Source organism: Arachis duranensis, chromosome 5 (assembly GCF_000817695.3).
Source record: "Arachis duranensis cultivar V14167 chromosome 5, aradu.V14167.gnm2.J7QH, whole genome shotgun sequence".
In the NCBI taxonomy this organism is placed as follows: domain Eukaryota; kingdom Viridiplantae; phylum Streptophyta; class Magnoliopsida; order Fabales; family Fabaceae; genus Arachis; species Arachis duranensis.
The window spans coordinates 48,951,709-48,971,634 of record NC_029776.3 but is presented as its reverse complement, the minus strand read 5'-3'; the positions used below and the strand labels follow the sequence as shown (position 1 = coordinate 48,971,634).

At 38.7% G+C, this 19,926-nt stretch overlaps 1 non-coding gene across 1 annotated transcript; it reads left to right on the top strand.

Annotated features, from left to right (window-relative positions):
* Positions 1–7,511: 7,511 nt before the first annotated feature.
* Positions 7,512–7,617, top strand: LOC127747908 (small nucleolar RNA R71). Its single transcript, XR_008009855.1, has one exon. It is a non-coding gene; the product is annotated as a small nucleolar RNA R71 (small nucleolar RNA).
* Positions 7,618–19,926: the final 12,309 nt, after the last annotated feature.

Sequence of the window (19,926 nt, the reverse complement as noted above, 5' to 3'; positions counted from 1 at the left end):
GACTGTAATTAACCGTAGAAAGGATTGGGCAAGAAGCTTGGATGATGCTCTGTGGGCATACAGAACAGTATTCAAGACCCCTATAGGGACCTCTCCATACCAGCTCGTGTATGGAAAGGCATGCCACTTGCCAGTGGAACTGGAACACAAGGCATACTGGGCAACCAGATTCCTGAACCTTGATGCCAAGTTAGCTGGAGAAAAACGATTGCTCCAGTTAAATGAGCTAGAGGAATTAGGACTCAATGCTTTCGAGAATGCAAAAATTTACAAAGAGAAAGCAAAAAGATGGCATGATAAGAAGCTGTCATCCAGAGTTTTTGAGCCGGGGCAGAAAGTTCTGCTATTTAATTCTAGGCTCAAATTATTCCCAGGGAAATTAAAATCCCGGTGGAGAGGTCCATATGTGATTACAAGTGTATCACCATATGGATACGTAGAGCTTCAGGATAATGACTCTAACAAAAAATTCATTGTTAATGGACAGAGAGTTAAAACATTATCTTGAAGGCAAGTTTGAGTAAGAATGCTCAAAACTGAGACTTGATTAGAGCTCAGTAATAGTCCAGCTAAGGACAATAAAGAAGCACTTGCTGGGAGGCAACCCAGCCATTCACAAAATTTAATTTTATTTGTTTTTGCTAATTAATTTTTACAGGTATATGTCAAAGTATCTTCAAAAGGTAAAATAGCAATTGATTGAATTCACAGAGTTACAAGGGAATTTGGAAGCTCACTGGCGTGAAAAAGCCAGTAAGAAACGTTTTGGGCATTGAACGCCAAAAAGAAGCATCCACTGGGCGTTCAACGCCAGTAAGGATAGCCATCTGGGCGTTGAATGCCAGAAAGGAGCATCTTCTGGGCGTTGAACGCCAGAAAGAAGCTCCTTCTGGGCGTTTAACGCCAGAATTACAGCATCCTGGGCGTTTAGAAAAACGCCCAGTGATAAAGGACTTCCTGGCATTCAACGCCAGAAAGAAGCAACATCTGGGCGTTGAACGCCCAAAACATGCAGCATTTGGGCGTTTAACACCAGACTGGTGGGGAGGAGGTAAAATCCGTTTTTCTTTAAAAATTTTCTAATTTTTTATGTTTCAATTCATAATTTCTTGCATAAACATGTTTCAAAATGTCATCCTTTAATTTTAAAAAAATTTTTAATCCTAATTTCTAAAAACCCTAATTTCTAAAATCCCTTTTTCAAAAATATCAAATGTATCTTAATTCATAAACACAAATCTTTTTCCAATCCAAATCTTTTTCAAATCTTTTTCAACTCATCATATCTTTTGGATTTCGAAATTGCCTCTCCCTTTATTCCTCTCCTATCCTTTCTTTTGCTTGAGGACAAGCAAACATCTAAGTTTGGTGTGATTTGCCATGATCACTGAGCTAAAACTCATCAAGATCATGGCACCTAAGGGAACAAGAAGAGCAAGGGCATGATTTAAGGGAGCTGAAGCACCAGAAATGAATCCTTGAAGGACCAAGCACCCCACAGATCAGAGGAACATCCACTTCCTAAAACACAGGTTGTTGAGTTCTAATTTTAACTTTAACTCTATGATAGTGTTATTATAGGAATTTACCTTAGAAGATATAGTAGTAGTAGTAGTAGTAATTAGCATATCTATTCTGGTTTTATTTCCAATTACGTTATAATTTATTTTTTTCATCATCATCAGACATGAATAAAATAGTAGATTTTTAGAATAAAGAAGTAATTTATATTTTTCGAGTTCTTAATAAGATTAGAATAAAGAAGTAATTTTTTTTTTCGAGTTCTTAATAATAAAAATTATAATTAACTATATGTGGTGGCAACACTTTTTGTTCTCTGAATGAATGCTTGAACAGTGCATAATTTTTATCTTGAATTTTATGAATATTGGCTCCTGAAAGAATGAGGAACGCGAAAAATATTATTGATGATCTGAAAAATCATGAATTTGATTCTTGAAGCAAGAAAAAGCAGTGAAAAAAAAGAAAAAAAATTTACAAGGAATCATAGGATCAAGAAAAGGAACAAAAGCCAATAGCCCTTAAAACCAAAAGGCAAGGGTAAAAAGGATCCAAGGCTTTGAGCATCAGTGGATAGGAGGGCCCAAGGAAGTAATTCCAGGCCTAAGCGGCTAAACCAAGCTGTCCCTAACCATGTGCTTGTGGCATGCAGGTCCAAGTGAAAAGCTTGAGACTGAGTGGTTAAAGTCGTGATCCAAAGCAAAAAGAGTGTGCTTAAGAGCTCTGGACACCTCTAACTGGGGACTTTAGTAAAGCTGAGTCACAATCTGAAAAGGTTCACCCAGTCATGTGTCTGTGGCATTTATGTATCCGGTGGTAATACTGGAAAACAAAGTGCTTAGGGCCACGGCCAAGGCTCATAAAGTAACTGTGTTCAAGAATCAACATACTACACTAGGAGAATCAATAATACTATCTGAATTCTAAGTTCCTATGGATGCCAATCATTCTGAATTTCAAAGGATAAAGGGAGATGCCAAAACAGTTCAGAAACAAAAAGCTACAAGCCCCGCTCATCTAATAAGAATCTGAGCTCCATTTAAAAAACTATGAGATATTATTACTTCTTAATTTCTTTTCATCCTATTTTATTTATCTAGTTGCTTGAGGACAAGCAACAGTTTAAGTTTGGTGCTGTGATGAGCGGAATACGCTTTTTGGGGGGTAATTTCATGTAGATTTTAGCATGTTTTAATTAGTTTTTGGTAGAATATTATTAGTTTTTAGGCAAAAATCATATTTCTAGACTTTACTATGAGTTTGTGTGTTTTTCTGTGATTTCAGGTATTTTCTGGTTGAAATTGAGGGAGCTGAGCAAAAATCTGAGTTAGGCTGAAAAAGGACTGCTGATGCTGTTGGATCCTGACCTCTCTGCACTCGGAATAAATTTGTTGGAGCTACAGGAGTCCAATTGACGCGCTCTCAAATGCGTTGTAAAGTAGATATCCAGGGCTTTCCAGCAATATATAATAGTCCATACTTTGCACGAAGATAGATGACGTAAACTGGCGTTCAACGCCAGTTTCATGCTGCTGTCTGGCGTCCAGCGCCAGAAACAGGTTACAAGTTGGAGTTCAGCGCCCAAAACACGTTATAACCTGGTGTTCAACTCCATAAACAGCCCAAGCACGTGAGAAGCTTTAGTCTCAGCCCTAGCACACATCAAGTGGGCCCCAGAAGTGGATTTCTGCACCAATTATCTTAGTTTACTCATTTTCTGTAAACCTAGGTTACTAGTTTACTATTTAAACAACTTTCAGAGACTTATCTTGTACCTCATGACATTTTCAGATTTGAATTACATACTCTTTGACGGCATGAGTCTCTAAACTCCATTGTTGGGGGTGAGGAGCTCTGCAGCGTCTCGATGAATTAATGCAATTACTTTTGTTTTCCTTTCAAACACGCTTGTTCTTATCTAAGATGTTCACTCGCGCTGAAACGTGAAGAAGGTGATGATCCGTGACACTCATCACCTTCCTCAATCCATGAATGTGTTCCTGACAACCACCTCCGTTCTACATTAGATTGAATGAGTATCTCTTAGATTCCTTAATCAGAATCTTCGTGGTATAAGCTGGAATTGATGGCGGCATTCATGAGAATCCGGAAAGTCTAAACCTTGTCTGTGGTATTCTGAGTAGGATTCTGGAATTGGATGGCTGTGACGAGCTTCAAACTCGCGAGTGTTAGGCGTGATGACAATCGCAAAAGAATCAATGGATTCTATTCCGACATGATCGAGAATCAACAGCTGATTAGCCGTGCTGTGACAGAGCATTTGGACCATTTTCACTGAGAGGATGGGAAGTAACCATTGACAACGGTGACACCCTACATATAGCTTGCCATGGAAGGAGCCTTGCATGTGGAAAAAGGATTTCAAGGAAGAGTTGAAATTCAGAGGACAAAGCATCTCCAAAACTCCAACATATTCTCCATTATTGAGTAACAATTACTTATTCCAAACACTTTTACTTCTTACAATTAAAACCAAATAACCTTATTGGCATCCTGACTAAGATTAATAAGATAACCATAGCTTGCTTCAAGCCAACAATCTCCGTGGGATTCGACCCTTACTCACGTAAGGTATTACTTGGACGACCCAGTGCACTTGCTGGTTAGTTGTGCGGATTGCAAAAGTGTGATTGTAATTTCGTGCACCAGTCAGCTACTTAATTTTCTGACCCTTTTTTGTCTTTGATCTCAATATCAAACTCTTGAAGGAGTAGCACCCATCTGATTAATCTTGGTTTAAAATCCTGTTTGGTTAGAAGGTACTTCAAAGCAGCATGATCAGTATAAACAATAACCTTAAAACTAATTAAATAAGACCTAAACTTATCAATAGCATACACAATAGCTAATAATTCTTTTTCTGTATTTGTGTAATTCTTTTGAGCATCATTTAACACTAGACTAGCATAGTAAATGACATGTATAAGCTTGCCATGCCTCTGTCCTAAAACAGCTCCTATAGCATAATCACTAGCATAACACATTAATTCAAATGGTAAATCCCAGTCAGTGGGAGCTATGATGGGAGCAGAGGTAAGGTTTTCTTTTAGAGTTTCAGAAGTATGCAGGCATTCAGTATCAAATACAAAAGGGACATCAGCAACCAGTAGGTTGCTCAATGGTTTAGCAATTTTAGAAAAATCCTTTATAAATCTTCTATAAAATCCTGCATGACCTAAGAAACTCCGGACTGCCTTAACATTAGATGGTGGTAGTAATTTTTCAATTACCTCCACCTTGGCTCTATCAACCTCAATCCCATTGCTTGAAATCCAGTGTTCAAGAACAATACCTTCTATAACCATAAAATGACATTTTTCCCAATTTAAAACAAGGTTTGATTCTTGACACCGTTTCAAGATCTGAGCTAAATGCTTAAGGCAGGATTCAAAAGAGTTACCAAAAAAAAAATCATCCATAAATACCTCAATAAACTTTTCAACCATATCAGAAAAAATTGAAAGCATATACCTCTGAAAAATTGCTGGAGCATTACAGAGTCCAATTGGCATTCTCCTGTAAGCAAATACTCCGAAAGGACATGTGAATGTTGTCTTCTATTGATCTTGAGTCTCCACTGCAATTTGGTTATATCCAGAATATCCATCTAGAAAACAATAAAAAGCATGACCAGCTAACCTCTCAAGCATCTGATCAACGAAAGGCAGGGGGAAGTGATCCTTCCTTGTAGCAGTGTTGAGCCTCCTGTAGTCTTCTCCATCCTATGACGGTTCTTGTAGGAATTAGCTTATTCTTCTCATTCTTGATCATTGTCATCCCTCTTTTCTTGGGAACTACCTTCACAGGACTCACCCAAGGGCTATCAGAAATAGGGTATATAATGCTGGCTTCCCATAGTTTCATTACCTCTTTTTGAACCACCTCTTTCATAGTTGGATTGCATCTCCTTTGTGGTTGTACAACCGGTTTAGCATCATCTTCAAGAAGGATCTTGTGCATAAACTTGGTTGGACTAATCCCCTTTAAATCACCAATGGTCCACCCAAGAGCAGTTTTATGGCTCCTAAGCACTGTAATAAGAGCCTTTTCCTCTCCAAGCTTTAAGGAAGAGCTAATAATCACTGGATATAAATAATTTTCTCCCAAGAACACATATTTCAAAGAAGGAGGCAAAGGCTTTAACTTAAGCTTGGGGACTTCTTCCTTCACTTTAGGTGTGTGCACCATGTCTTTCTGGGGTGGTGAATCATCAATCTCAAGTAGTTCATATTTAGCAAGAGGATCCAGGATATCATCAAGTACCTCAGCTTCTAGTACCTCTTAAACAAGTGGTTCAACAACATCAACTCTCATACACCCTTCAGAATTATTAGGGTGTTTGAAGGCTTCAAATACATTGAGGACCTCCTGTTCTTCATTGACCCTCAGGGTTAATTCACCCTTTTGCACATCAATCAGAGTACTACCTGTAGCTAAAAAGGGTTTACCAAGAATAATAGTGGACTTTTTATCCTCTTCCATATCCAATATAACAAAATTAGCTGAAAAAGTAAATGACCCTACTTTCACAAGTAAATCCTCAACAACTCCCACAAGAAATTTAATAGAAAGATCAGCAAGTTGAAGAGAAATAAGAGTGGGTTTTACCTCTTCAATTTGGATTTTTCATCACTGTAAGTGGCATGAGATTAATGCTAGCTCCAAGATCACACAAGGCTCTCTGAATAGTGACATCTTCAGTGGTGTAAGGAATTACAAAGCTCCCTAGATCCTATATCTTCTCAGGAAGGTTATGTTGAATAATGGCACTTCACTCCTTAGTTAACACCAATGTCTCTTATTCCTTCTAATTCCTCTTGTTAGTCAATAGTTCTTTCATGAATTTAGCATAGAGAGGTATTTGCTCAAGAGCCTCAGCAAAGGGAATGTTGATCTGTAGCTTTTTGAAGACTTCTAAAAGTCTAAAAAATTGCTTATCTTTGGAGGCCTTCTGAAGTCTCTGAGGATATGGCATTTTAGGCTTGTACTCAGGAGTATTTGGTAATGTAGGATGAGTGTCAAGAGAGTCTGGGAATGGGTTATCTGTATGCTTTGGAAGGACGTGCTCCAACTCTTCTTTCTTCTCCTCTGGAGCTTCTTTTTCAACTAGCTCTTCATTGACCTTAGTCTCAGAACCAGCTACTTTTCTACTTCTCTATTGGATGGCCTTGTAGTCTTCTCTTGGGTTCACCACTGTGTCACCAGGAAATGTACTTGGAGGCCTATCAGGTATTTCCTTGCTCAACTAACCTACTTGCACCTCTAAATTTTTGATGGAAGCTCTAGTTTCCTGCATAAAATTATTTAGTAGTGATTCTCAATCATTGTTCTTCTGCGGTTGAGAATTTATCTGCTGAGGTGGTTGTTGTTGATGAGACTGAAACTAGTGGTTATTTTGATTATTCTGCTGAAAACTGCCCTAAGAATTATTGTTAAAATTCAGGGATCTCTGAGGTTGATCTCTCCACCCAAAATTTGGGTGATTTCTCCACCCCTGATTATAAGTCTTAAAGTATGGATCATTGTTGGGGTTTCTAGGAGCATTCCCCATGTAATTGACCTATTCAGTAGAAAATTGAGCATAATCATAATTCTCACCTTGCATAGAGTTACCAGTCATGTCATAAGGGGCCTCTTGAGGTGTAGTCTGAGTGTTGACAGTTGAAACCTGCATCCCACTCAATTATTAAGTAAGTAAATTCATATGCTGTGACAAGATTTTGTTTTAAGCCAGAAGAGCATTAAATGCTTCCACTTCCATAACGCTTTTCTTCTGAGGAGTCCCATTGTTCACAGGATTCCTGTTAGATGCGTATAAATATTGGTTGTTAGCAACCAACTCAATAAGCTCAGTAGTCTCCTCTGGTGTCTTCTTCATGTGCAATGAACCACCTGCAGAATTATCTAAACACATCTTGGACATTTCACCTAAGCCCTCATAAAAGATATCCAACTAAGTCCATTTAGAGAACATGTCTAGAGGACATTGCCTAGTCAGTAGCTTGAATCTCTCCCAAGCTTCATAAAGGTTCTCACCATCTTTCTGCCTGAAAGTCTGAACCTCCACCCTTAGCTTAGTCAGCTTTTGTAGTGGGAAAAATTTAGTTAGAAATCCAGTGATCACCTTGTCTCAAGTATCCAGACTCTCCTTGGATTGAGAATCTAACCACAGCTTTGCTCTATCCCTCATAGCAAATGGAAGAGCATGAGTTTATATACCTCAAGATTCACTCCATTGGTTTTCACAGTATCACAAATCTACAAAAAATTAGAAATAAATTGATTTAGGTCTTCATGAAAAAGTCCATGATACTGAAAATTTTGTTGCACAAGTGTGACTAGCTGAGTTTTCAGCTCAAAATTGTTTGCAGCTATAGGAGGCACCACAATGCTTTTTCCATAAAGATCTGCATTGGGAGCAGTGTATGAGCCAAGCACTCTTCTAGATTGCTCATTCTCATTCATATTTGCCATATTGGCATTCACATCACGATTCTGATCCATGCTCAGATTTTCACTAGCCTTGTAAAGTCTAGTTTGTTGCAAATGCCACCTCAAATTTCTTTCAAGTTCAGGATCAAAATCTATAAGAGGTTCCTTGTCCCTGTTCCTGCTCATAAACAGACAGAAGACAAGAAAAATGGGATTCTCTATGTTAGAGTGCAGAGAACCCCCAATGAGGTAACCTGTGTAAAGAAATAAAATAAAACACTAAACAATCAAACAGAGGGATTTTCGAAAATTATAAAACTACTAAAGCCAGGAAATTCAAAATTTATAGAGAAAATTAAACAAGAAAATTAAAATAAAATTAACTAGGTGACACCAAACTTAATTTAAGAAATTATGGAAAAACAATAACACTAATTTTCAAAAATTACTAAGTAAAATTAAATAAAATTAAAACTAAAGTGCCTAATCTAAGAAATCAAACAAATATAGTTGTCAATCACGGTCAATCCCCGGTAACAGCGCCAAAAACTTGGTACGAAATTTATAACCACAAACTAACCGACAAGTGCACCGAGTCGTACCAAGTAGTACCTCAAGTGAAATGAGGGTCGATCCCACGAGGATTCATGGATTAAGCAATAATGGTCAAGTGATTTTCTTAGTGAGACAAACAGAACATGGTGTTTTAAGAGTTGAATTGCATAAAATTGTAAATTCAGAAGATTAGAAAGCAAGCAATAAATTGAGATGAAATATATATGGAGAAAACAGTTAAAGTTTCAGAGATATCTATCTTCTGGATTGACTTTTCTTACTAACTATTTTAATCAAGCAACATTCCATTCATGGCAAACTATATGTGACTAAACCCTAATTCCTTAGACCTTTTTAGTCTCTTCTAACCTTTATAAACCGCCAATTCCATGGTCACTCAATTCCAATTAGAGGGTTATTTTCAATTCTACTTTATATGCCACAGAAACCCTAATTACCCAAACATAAGAGGATTATATGTCATGTATTCCATTAAGTCCAGATAATTAGAAGTTTAGGAGAAATAATTTTCAAGATGTTGTTCAAATAAAGAGCTTTTCCAAGTTATACAAGAACTCAATTAGAACAAGGGTTATACTTTCGTTCCACCCAAATTCATAAGATAGAGAACAAAAACAATTCTTGAAATAGAAATCAGTACATGAATTAAAATAGAAAAGTAATAGTATTAATCTGTACAATAGACAGAGCTCATAACCTTAATAGTGGAGGTTTAGTTGCTCATGGTCTAGAGAGAAAACTAGGATTTTGTAAAACTGTAAATTGCCGAATGAGGTAGAAGAGAAGAGCCAGAAAGGCTGATTCTTTTCTTTTTTATATCTAATCCTAATTAATGTAAATTATATTTTCTAAAACTAAATAATATCTTTTCTATTTTTAATTAAAATAAGAGTTTTAATCAGAATAAAAATGAATCTTCGAATGCTCTTTGTCATGCGTGGGGACCATTGAACTTGGCATGCTTGGACTGGCGCCTAACTTGAGAAGGGATTGCGCCTAACTTGAAGGAAGCAGAACCAATTTACGTATTGATGTTGTGTCTGGCGCCTGACTTGAGAAATCTCAAGTTAGGCACCACCTTGGCAGACTCCTTGGACGGCCCTTGCTTTATCCTGGCGCCTAACTTGAGATTTCTCAAGTTAGGCACCACCTTGGCTACTTTGGATTAGTGGATGTAGTTGATTTTGGCGCCTAACTTGAGAAACCTCAAGTTAGGCGCCACCCTTGCAGAATTGATGGAAAAGAAGTATAGATTATTATATGTCATTGGAAAGCTCTGAAAGTTAGCTTTCCAACGCTTTTAAAATCCTGTCAATTGAACCTCTGTAGCTTGAGTTATTAAGGTTAGAGTGCAGAGAGGTCAGGGTTGACAGCATCATTTGCTCTCTTTTTATCTACAGAAACTCCATCAAATCTATCCGAATGCTACCTGAAATAAACAGAGTTGCAAACAACTCAAAGTAGCATCCATAGTGCTAAAAGTTAATTAATTCTTGATTAAACTCAACAATTTGAATACAAATTCCTTAGGAAAATATAGGAAAGATGCTCACGCATCAGTAGCCTAGCTAGAGGAGGAACTTGGTTCCTCTATACAAAGTCTGGAACGATTATCTATTACACCATTATATTTTTTTTTCTAACTTGATTCCTGTCTTGTTCAGTATCGTTAGCTGGGGGTTCAATTAATGTTTGTGTAAGGGATATTGGCTAGCTAAATTGATGATAGAGAACGATCATTCTGTCCTAATATGTCTAAAATATCAATTGTAGCATAGTGCACACTGTTAAAAGTAACGCTTGATGGAAGTGCACCAGACAAGATATGAAACTACTTTATCAAGTCAACCTATAATACATAATAAAAAAGTTTATTAAACAATGAATTTGTACAATCCAATATAATATTTATTAGTAACTATTATTAAATAATCTCTTTTGCACTATGACAAGTCGCCTTGCATAATTGATGAGCGGATAATTTATACGCTTTTTGGCACTGTTTTTAGTATGTTTTTAGTACATTTTAGTTAGTTTTTAGTATGTTTTTATTAGTTTTCATTTAAAATTCACTTTTCTGGGCTTTACTATGAGTTTGTGTGTTTTTCTGTGATTTCAGGTAATTTCTGGCTGAAATTGAGGGACCTGAGCAAAAATCTGATTCAGAGGCTGAAAAAGGACTGCAGATGCTATTGGATTCTGACCTTTCTGCACTCGAAGTGGATTTTCTGGAGCTACAGAAGCCCAATTAGCGCGCTCTTAATTGCGTTGGAAATTAGACATCCTGGGCTTTCCAGCAATGTATAATAGTCTATACTTTGCCGAGATTTGATGGCCCGAATCGGCGTTGCAAATCGGCTTCAGAATTCCCGGCGTTTAACGCCGGAATTGGCACAAAAATTGGAGTTAAATGCCCAAACTGGCACAAAAGCTGGTGTTTAACTCCAGAAAAAGTCTCTACACATGAAAGCTTCAATGCTTAGCCCAAGCACACACCAAGTAAACCCCGGAAGTGGATTTTTACGTCATTTACTCATTTCTGTATAGCCTAGGTTACTAGTTCACTAATAAATAGGATATTTTGACATTGTATCTGGATCTCATGACACATTACACATTTCTTATTGTATCTTCTATGGCATGAGTCTCTAAACCCCGTGGTTGGGGGTGAGGAGCTCTGCCGTGTCTTGATGGATTAATGCAATTACTACTATTTTTCATTCAATCACGCTTGCTTCTATTCTAAGATATCACTTGTTCCTCAACTTGATAAATGTGATGATCCGTAACACTCATCATCATTCTCACTTATGAACGTGTGCCTAACAACCACCTCCGTTCTACTTTAGATTGAGTAAATATCTCTTGGATTCCTTAATCAGAATCTTCGTGGTATAAGCTAGAATTGATGGTGGCATTCAAGAGAATCCGGAAGGTCTAAACCTTGTCGGTGGTATTCTGAGCAGGATTCAAGGATTGAATGACTGTGACGAGCTTGAAACTTCTGAACGCTGGGTGTTAGTGACAGACGCAAAAGAATCACTGGATTCTATTCCAACCTGATTGAGAACCGACAGATGATTAGCCGTGCTGTGACAGAGCGCGTTGAACATTTTCACTGAGAGGATGGGAGGTAGCCATTAACAACGATGAAACCCTACATACAGCTTGCCATGGAAGGAGCCTTGCGTGCCTGAAGAAGAAGACAGTAGAAAAGCAGAGATTCAGAAGATAGAGCATCTCCAAAACCTCAACCTGTTCTCAATTACTGCAAAACAAGTATTTATTTCATGTTCTTTTACTTTTCACAATTAAACCTGAGAATTATTGATATCCTGACTAAGAGTTACAAGATAACCATAGCTTGCTTCAAGCCAACAATCTCTGTGGGATCGACCCTTACTCACATAAGGTATTACTTGGACGACACAGTGCACTTGCTGGTTAGTTGTGCGAATTGCAAAAGTGTGATTGCAATTTCGTGCACCAAGTTTTTGGCGCCGTTGCTGGGGATTGTTCAAGTTTGGACAACTGACGGTTTATCTTGTTGCTTAGATTAGGACTGTTTTATTTTTGTTGGTTTAGAGTCCTTTGAGTTTAGTTTCATATTTTAAGTTTGGTGTCAATTGCATGTTTTTGTTTTCTTTTAATTTTTTGAATTTGCATGTTCTTAGTCCTTTCTTGATCTTTAAAGGTTCTAAGTTTGGTGTCTTCTTTGTGTTTTCCTTTAAAATTTTCGAAAATTTGTGTTTGATTTTCTAAAAATTTTAAGTTTGGTGTCATCTTGTTGTTTTTCTCTCTCCTCATTTCAAAAATCAAATCTTTTTCAAAATAATTTTCAATCATATCTTTTTAATTGCTAATTCCAAAGTCTTTTTAATTAATTAATTGATTTAGTTTTCAATTTTCTTTGATTTTATTTTCTTTCAGTTTTCGAAATTTTATTCTATTTTCTTTCCCATTTATTTTATTATTTTTGGTCATCTTTAATTAAAAATGAAAAAAAATTTTTTACTTTACTTGCAATCCATATCATCTCCCTTTCTCCATCATGGACCTAAGTGGAGTTGAGCAGTCCAGAAGGACTCTGGGGTCATATGCTAACCCCATTACAGCTGCATATGGGAGTAGCATCTGTATACCTCCCATTAAAGCAAGTAGCTTTGAGCTAAACCCTCAACTCATTATCATGGTGTAGCAAAATTGCCAGTATTCTGGTCTTCCACAGGAAGAACCTATTGAGTTTCTGGCACAGTTCTTACAAATTGCTGACACAGTACATGATAAGGAGGTGGATCAGGATGTCTACCGATTATTACTGTTTCCATTTGCTGTAAAAGATCAAGCTAAGAGGTGGTTGAATAACCAACCCACAGCAAGCATAGAAACATGGAGACAGTTATCAGACAAATTCCTGAATCAATTTTACCCTCCAAAAAGGATGACACAGCTAAGGCTGGACATCCAAGGCTTTAAACAAGAGGATAATGAATCTCTTTATAATGCCTGGGAAAGGTACAGAGGTATGCTAAGAAAATGCCCTTCTGAAATGTTTTCAGAGTGGGTACAGTTAGACATCTTCTACTATGGGCTTACAGAAAAAGCTCAGATGTCTCTAGACCACTCAGCTGGTGGATCTATACATATGAGGAAGACGATTGAAGAAGCTCAAGAGCTCATAGATACTGTTGCTAGAAATCAACATCTATACTCAAGCAGTGGGTCCTCTACAAAAGAAGAACAGGTTAATCAAGAACAGATTGTTGAGCTTAATCAGCAATTACTCCTGATGACAAAACAGTTAGCAGAGTTTAAAGAGATGCTCCAAGAAACCAAAATTGCTAACAAGAATATAGAATCACAGTTGAATCAGACAAAACAGCAGTTATCTAAACAGATAACAGAAGAATGCAAAGCAGTTCAACTGAGGAGTGGGAAGACATTGAATAACATTGCTCAAAGTAGCAAAAAGCTAAGAAAGGAACAAATGATAGAGGATAACTAAACCACTGCCCAAAATCCCTCTGAGGACAGTAAGAGCCCAGAGAGGAATACCCCTGGCGTTCAAATGCCAGAAAAGGGGGGAAAGTTGGTGTTAAACGCCCATTCCTTGCCCAGTCCTGGCGTTCAAACGCCAGAAAGGGGGGAAATATTGGCGTTAAACGCCCATTCCTCACCCATTCCTGGCGTTCAAATGCCAATGAGGAATCAGACACCTGAGAGTGCTGATAGTAACCCCTCTAAGAAGGCTTCTCCAACCACCTCTGTAGGGAATAAACCTGCAGCAACTAAGGTTGAAGAATATAAAGCCAGAATGCCTTATCCTCAGAAACTCCACCAAGTGGAACAGGGTAAACAATTTGCCCACTTTGCAGACTATCTAAGGACTCTTGAAATAAAGATTCCATTTGCAGAGGCACTTGAGCAAATACCTTCTTATGCTAAGTTCATGAAAGAGATCTTAAGTCATAAGAAGGATTAGAGAGAAACTAAAAAGGTGTTTCTCACTGAAGAATGCAGTGCAGTCATTCTAAAAAGCTTACCAGAGAAGCTTCAAGATCCAAGAAGCTTTATGATACCATGCACATTAGAAGGTGCTTGTACCAAGACAGCCCTATGTGACCTTGGAGCAAGTATCAACTTAATACCTGCATCCACTATCTGAAAGCTTGGGTTGACTGAAGAAGTCAAACCAACCCGGATATGTCTCCAACTTGCTGATGGCTCCATTAAATATCCATCAGGCATAATTGAGGACATGATTGTCAAGGTTGGGCCATTTGCCTTTTCAACTGACTTTGTAGTGCTGGAAAAGGAGGAGCACAAGAGTGCAACTCTCATCCTAGGAAGACCTTTCCTAGCAACTGGACAAACTCTCATTGATGTACAAAAAGGGGAAGTGACCTTGAGAGTCAATGAGGAAAAGTTCAAGTTGAATGCTGTCAAAGCTATGCAGCATCCAGACACATCAAATGACCGCATGAGCGCTGATATTATTGACTCTTTGGTGGAAGAGATCAATATGACTGAGAGTCTCGAATCAGAGCTAGAGGATATCTTTAATGATGTTCAGCCTGACCTGGAGGAACCAGAGGAAATAAAAGAACCTCTGAAATTTCCTCAGGAAGAGGATAAGCCTCCTAAACCCAAGCTCAAGCCACTACCACCATCCCTGAAGTATGTATTTCTGGGAGAAGGTGACACTTTTCCAGTGATCATAAGCTCTGCTTTAAACTCACAGGAAGAGGAAGCACTAATTCAAGTGCTAAAAACACACAAGATAGCTCTTGGGTGGTCCATAAGTGATCTTAAGGGCATTAGCCCAGCAACATGCATGCACAAGATCCTATTGGAAGATAATGCCATGCCAGTGGTTCAACCACAGAGGCGGCTAAATCCAGCCATGAAGGAGGTGGTGCAGAAAGAGGTAACTAAGTTACTAGAGGCTGGGATTATTTATCCTATTTCTGATAGCCCTTGGGTGAGCCCTGTCCAAGTTGTCCCCAAAAAGGGAGGCATGACAGTGGTTCATAATGAAAAGAATGAACTGGTTCCTACAAGAACAGTTACAGGGTGGCACATGTGTATTGACTACAGAAGGCTCAATACAGCCACCAGGAAGGATCATTTTTCTTTACCATTCATAGACCAAATGCTAGAAAGACTAGCGGGTCATGATTATTACTGCTTTTTGGATGGCTATTCAGGCTATAATCAAATTGCGGTGGACCCTCAAGATCAAGAGAAAACAGCAGTCACCTGTCCTTCTGGCGTGTTTGCTTACAGAAGAATGCCTTTTGGTCTATGCAATGCACCTGTAACCTTTCAGAGGTGAATGCTCTCCATCTTCTCTGATATGGTAGAGAAATTCCTAGAAGCCTTCATGGATGACTTCTCAGTATTTGGAGACTCATTCAGCTCCTGTCTTGATCATCTAGCACTTGTCCTGAAAAGGTGCCAAGAGACTAACCTGGTCTTAAACTGGGAGAAATGTCACTTTATGGTGACTGAAGGAATTGTCCTTGGACACAAAATTTCAAGCAAGGGAATAGAGGTGGATCAAGCAAAGGTAGAGGTAATTGAAAAATTACCACCACCTGTCAATATTAAGGCAATCAGAAGCTTTCTGGGGCATGCAGGATTCTACAGAAGGTTTATAAAGGATTTTTCAAAAATTGCAAAACCTCTAAGCAACCTGCTAGCTGCTGACACGCCATTTGTGTTTGACACAGAGTGTCTGCAGGTGTTTGAGACCCTGAAAGCCAAGCTGGTCACATCACCAGTAATCTCTGCACCAGATTGGACATTACCATTTGAACTAATGTGTGATGCCAGTGACCATGCCATTGGTGCAGTGTTCGGACAGAGGCACAACAAGCTTCTGCACGTCATTTATTATGCTAGCCATGTTTTGAATGATGCACAGAAGAATTACACAACCACAGAAAAAGAGTTACTTGCAGTGGTTTATGACATTGACAAGTTTAGATCCTATTTAGTAGGGTTAAAAGTGATTGTGTACACTGACCATGCTGTTCTTAAATACTTACTCACAAAGCAGGATTCAAAACCCAGGCTCATAAGGTGGGTGTTGCTTCTACAAGAGTTTGATATAGAGATAAGAGACAGAAAAGGGACAGAGAACCAGGTAGCTGATCATTTGTCCCGAATAGAACCAGTAGCTGGGGCGTCCCTCCCCTCTACTGAGATCTTTGAGACCTTTCCAGATGAGCAACTCTGTGAGGTTCATACCCCAAGAGTACAGCAGAGTGCAAAGAAAAAAATTAATTTCAGATGCCAAGTACTACCTATGGGACGAACCACATCTCTTTAAGTGATGTGCAGACGAAATGATCCACAGATGTGTACCTAGAGAGGAAGCACAAAGGATCCTATGGTATTGTCATGGATCACAGTATGGGGGACATTTCGGAAGTGAGCGAACAGCCACTAAAGTCCTCCAATGCGGCTTTTACTGGCCTACTCTCTATAGGGATGCCCGAGAGTTTGTGCGTAACTGTGACAGTTGCCAAAGAGCTGGTAACTTGCCGCATAGTTACGCCATGCCTCAACAAGGGATATTAGAGATTGAATTGTTTGATGTATAGGGTATTGACTTCATGGGTCCCTTCCCACCATCATACTCAAACACTTATATTCTGGTGGCAGTAGACTATGTATCTAAATGGGTAGAAGCAATTGCCACACCCAATAATGATACCAAGACCGTACTGAAATTCCTCCAGAAACACATCTTCAGCAGGTTTGGTGTTCCCAGAGTACTAATCAGTGATGGAGGCACTCATTTATGCAATAAACAGCTATACTCTGCTATGGTCTGATATGGAATTAGCCACAAAGTAGCAACTCCGTATAATCCACAAACAAATGGGCAACCTGAAGTCTCTAATACAGAGCTAAAAAGAATCCTAGAATGGACTGTTATTGCTCGTAGAAAGGATTGGGCGAAGAGCTTGGATGATGCTCTGTGGGCATACAGAACAGCATTCAAGACTCCTATAGGAACCTCTCCATACCAACTTTTGTATGGGAAGGCTTGTCATCTGCCCGTGGAACTGGAACATAAAGCCTACTGGGCAACCAGATTCCTAAACATGGATGCTAAGTTAGCTGGTGAAAAAAGATTGCTCTAGCTAAATGAGCTAGAGGAGTTCAGACTCAGTGCCTTTGAAAATGCAAAAATCTATAAGGAAAAGGCAAAGAAGTGGCATGACAAAAAGTTGTCATCCAGAGTCTTTGAACCAGGACAAAAAGTTCTGCTCTACAACTCTAGGCTCAGACTATTCCAGCTCAGACTATTCCCAGGAAAACTTAAATCCTGGTGGAGGGGTCCATATGTGATTACAGGGGTCTCACCATATGGATATGTTGAGCTTCAGGATATTGATTCTGACAAAAAGTTCATTGTTAATGGATAGAGAATCAATCATTATCTTGAAAACAATTTTGAGTAGGAATGCTCAAAACTGAGGCTTGAATGAGTCTCAGTAAAGGTCCAGCTAAAGACAATAAAGAAGCGCTTGCTGGGAGGCAACCCAGTCATTAGCAGGTTATTTGTTCTATAAAAGTTTGATATATATTCTTCAAGGTTGATCATTGAAATTGAAGGAATTCACAGAGTTATAGAAGGATTCAGTGCAAAAAGCAGAGAAAAGAAGTTTGCTGGCAAGAAAATGCCAGAATGGATACCATTCTGGGCGTTTAACGCCAGTAAAGGTATCATTTTGGGCGTTAAACGCCAGAATTGCAGCATCCTGGGCGTTCAGCAAAACGCCTAGTGATAAAGGGGTGTCTGGCGTTTAACGCCAGCCAGGGCACCTGGCTGGGTGTTAAACGCCCATAATGGCCACCAAGTAGGCGTTAAACGCCAGAATGGATACCATTCTGGGCGTTTAACGCCAGAAAGGTAGGGGACAGAGATTTTGTTTTCCACTTCAAATTTTTTCTAGCTTTCTTATTTTGATCCATAATTTTTTTTGGCATAAACTCATTACAAACTTTCATATTCACCTTCAAATTTCAAAAATTAAACAACTTTCTAAATCATTCCTCAAAATCTCTTTCAAATCCCTTCCAAATCTTCTTCAAAAACTCAATTATCTTCTCAAATTCTTTCCATATCTTCTCAAATCTCCTTCAAAATTTTCGAAATCTCTTCCCCCTCCCTTATAAATACACGTTCGGCCATCCCCCTTTGCCCACCATTCGAATTTGCTCTCCTCCTCTCTCTCCTCTTTCCTTTCTTTTGCTTGAGGGCAAGCAAACCTCTAAGTTTGGTGTGCTTTTCCGTGATCACTAAGCCAAGATTTATCAAGATCATGGCTCCTAAGGGAAAACAAACCAATTCAAGAGGCAAGAAAGAGAATACTCCAAAGAATCTTTGGAGTCAAGAGAAGTTCTTAACCAAAGAACATGCAGACCATTACCACAAAATAATGGGTCTAAGGTCAGTGATCCCAGAAGTCAGATTCGATCTGAAAGAAGAGGAATATCCGGAGATCCAAGAGCAAATTCGAAACAGAGGATGGGAAGTTCTAACCAACCCTGAGACAACGGTTGGAAGAAACATGGTTCAGGAATTCTACTCAAATCTGTGGCTGACAGATAAGCAGAGAATGACTGGAACTACTTTTCATACCTACAGAACCATGGTCAGAGGAAGAATTATTTACTTCTATCTGGATAAAATAAGAGAGGTCTTCAAATTGCCTCAACTGCAAGATGATCTTGAATCCTTTAATAGGAGAATAGTGAGAGCAGATAAGGGGTTGGATCAAGTTCTAAAGGACATATGCCTCCCTGGAACTAAGTGGACAACCAATTCAAAAGGTGTCCCAAACCAACTCAAGAGAGGAGATCTCAAACCAATTGTAAGAGGTTGGCTAGACTTCATTGGGCGTTCTATATTGCCCACTAGCAACCGTTCTGAGGTCACCATCAAGAGAGCAGTGATGATTCATTGTATTATGCTGGGAAAAGAAGTGGAGGTTCATCATCTGATTGCTTGTGAGATTTACACAATTGCAAACAAGAATTCTACTGAAGCCAAACTGGCTTACCCAATTGAACATCCAACCAGTTCATCCCAATTGAACATCCAACCACCAAGAAGTCAATGGAAAGACAAATGCAAGATAACTCTATCAAAAGGAGGGTGCAGGAGTTCCTCCCTGAACTTCCTGAAATTGACTACTGGGCCAGCCTGGAAGCATCTGTTGCCAAGCTGCAAGAAACTATGGAACAAATTATGCAAGAACAGCAGAATCAAAACTGCATGCTCTGCAAATTGCTGAAGGAACAAGAGAAGTAGGGGCGTGAGCTACAGGAGCTGAAGCGCCAGAAGCTCTCCCTTGGAGGGTCAAATACCCCACAAGTTGAGGGAGCATCCACTTCTCAAAATCAAGGTTGTTGAGTCCTAACTCTGTGATAACCTCTATCATTAGAAGTCTATTTTAGAGTCATTTAATTTTTTGTTTTCTATTACTACTAGTCTTATCTTATATTTATTTTTGAGTCTTGTTCTTAATTCATGATTAATAAAATTTAAGGTTCATGCCTTAAAGCTATGAATGTCCTATGAATCCATCACCTCTCTTAAATGAAAAATGCTTTAATCACAAAAGAACAAGAAGTGTAGGATTTCGAATTTATCTTTGAAACTAGTTGAATTAGTTTGATGTGGTGACAACACTTTTTGTTTTCTGAATGAATGCTTGAACAGTGCATATGTCTTTTGAATTTGTTGATTAAAGAATGTTAAAATTGTTGGCTCTTGAAAGAATGATGAAAAAGGAGAAATGTTATTGAGGATCTGAAAAATTATCAAATTGATTCTTGAAGCAAGAAAAAGCAGTG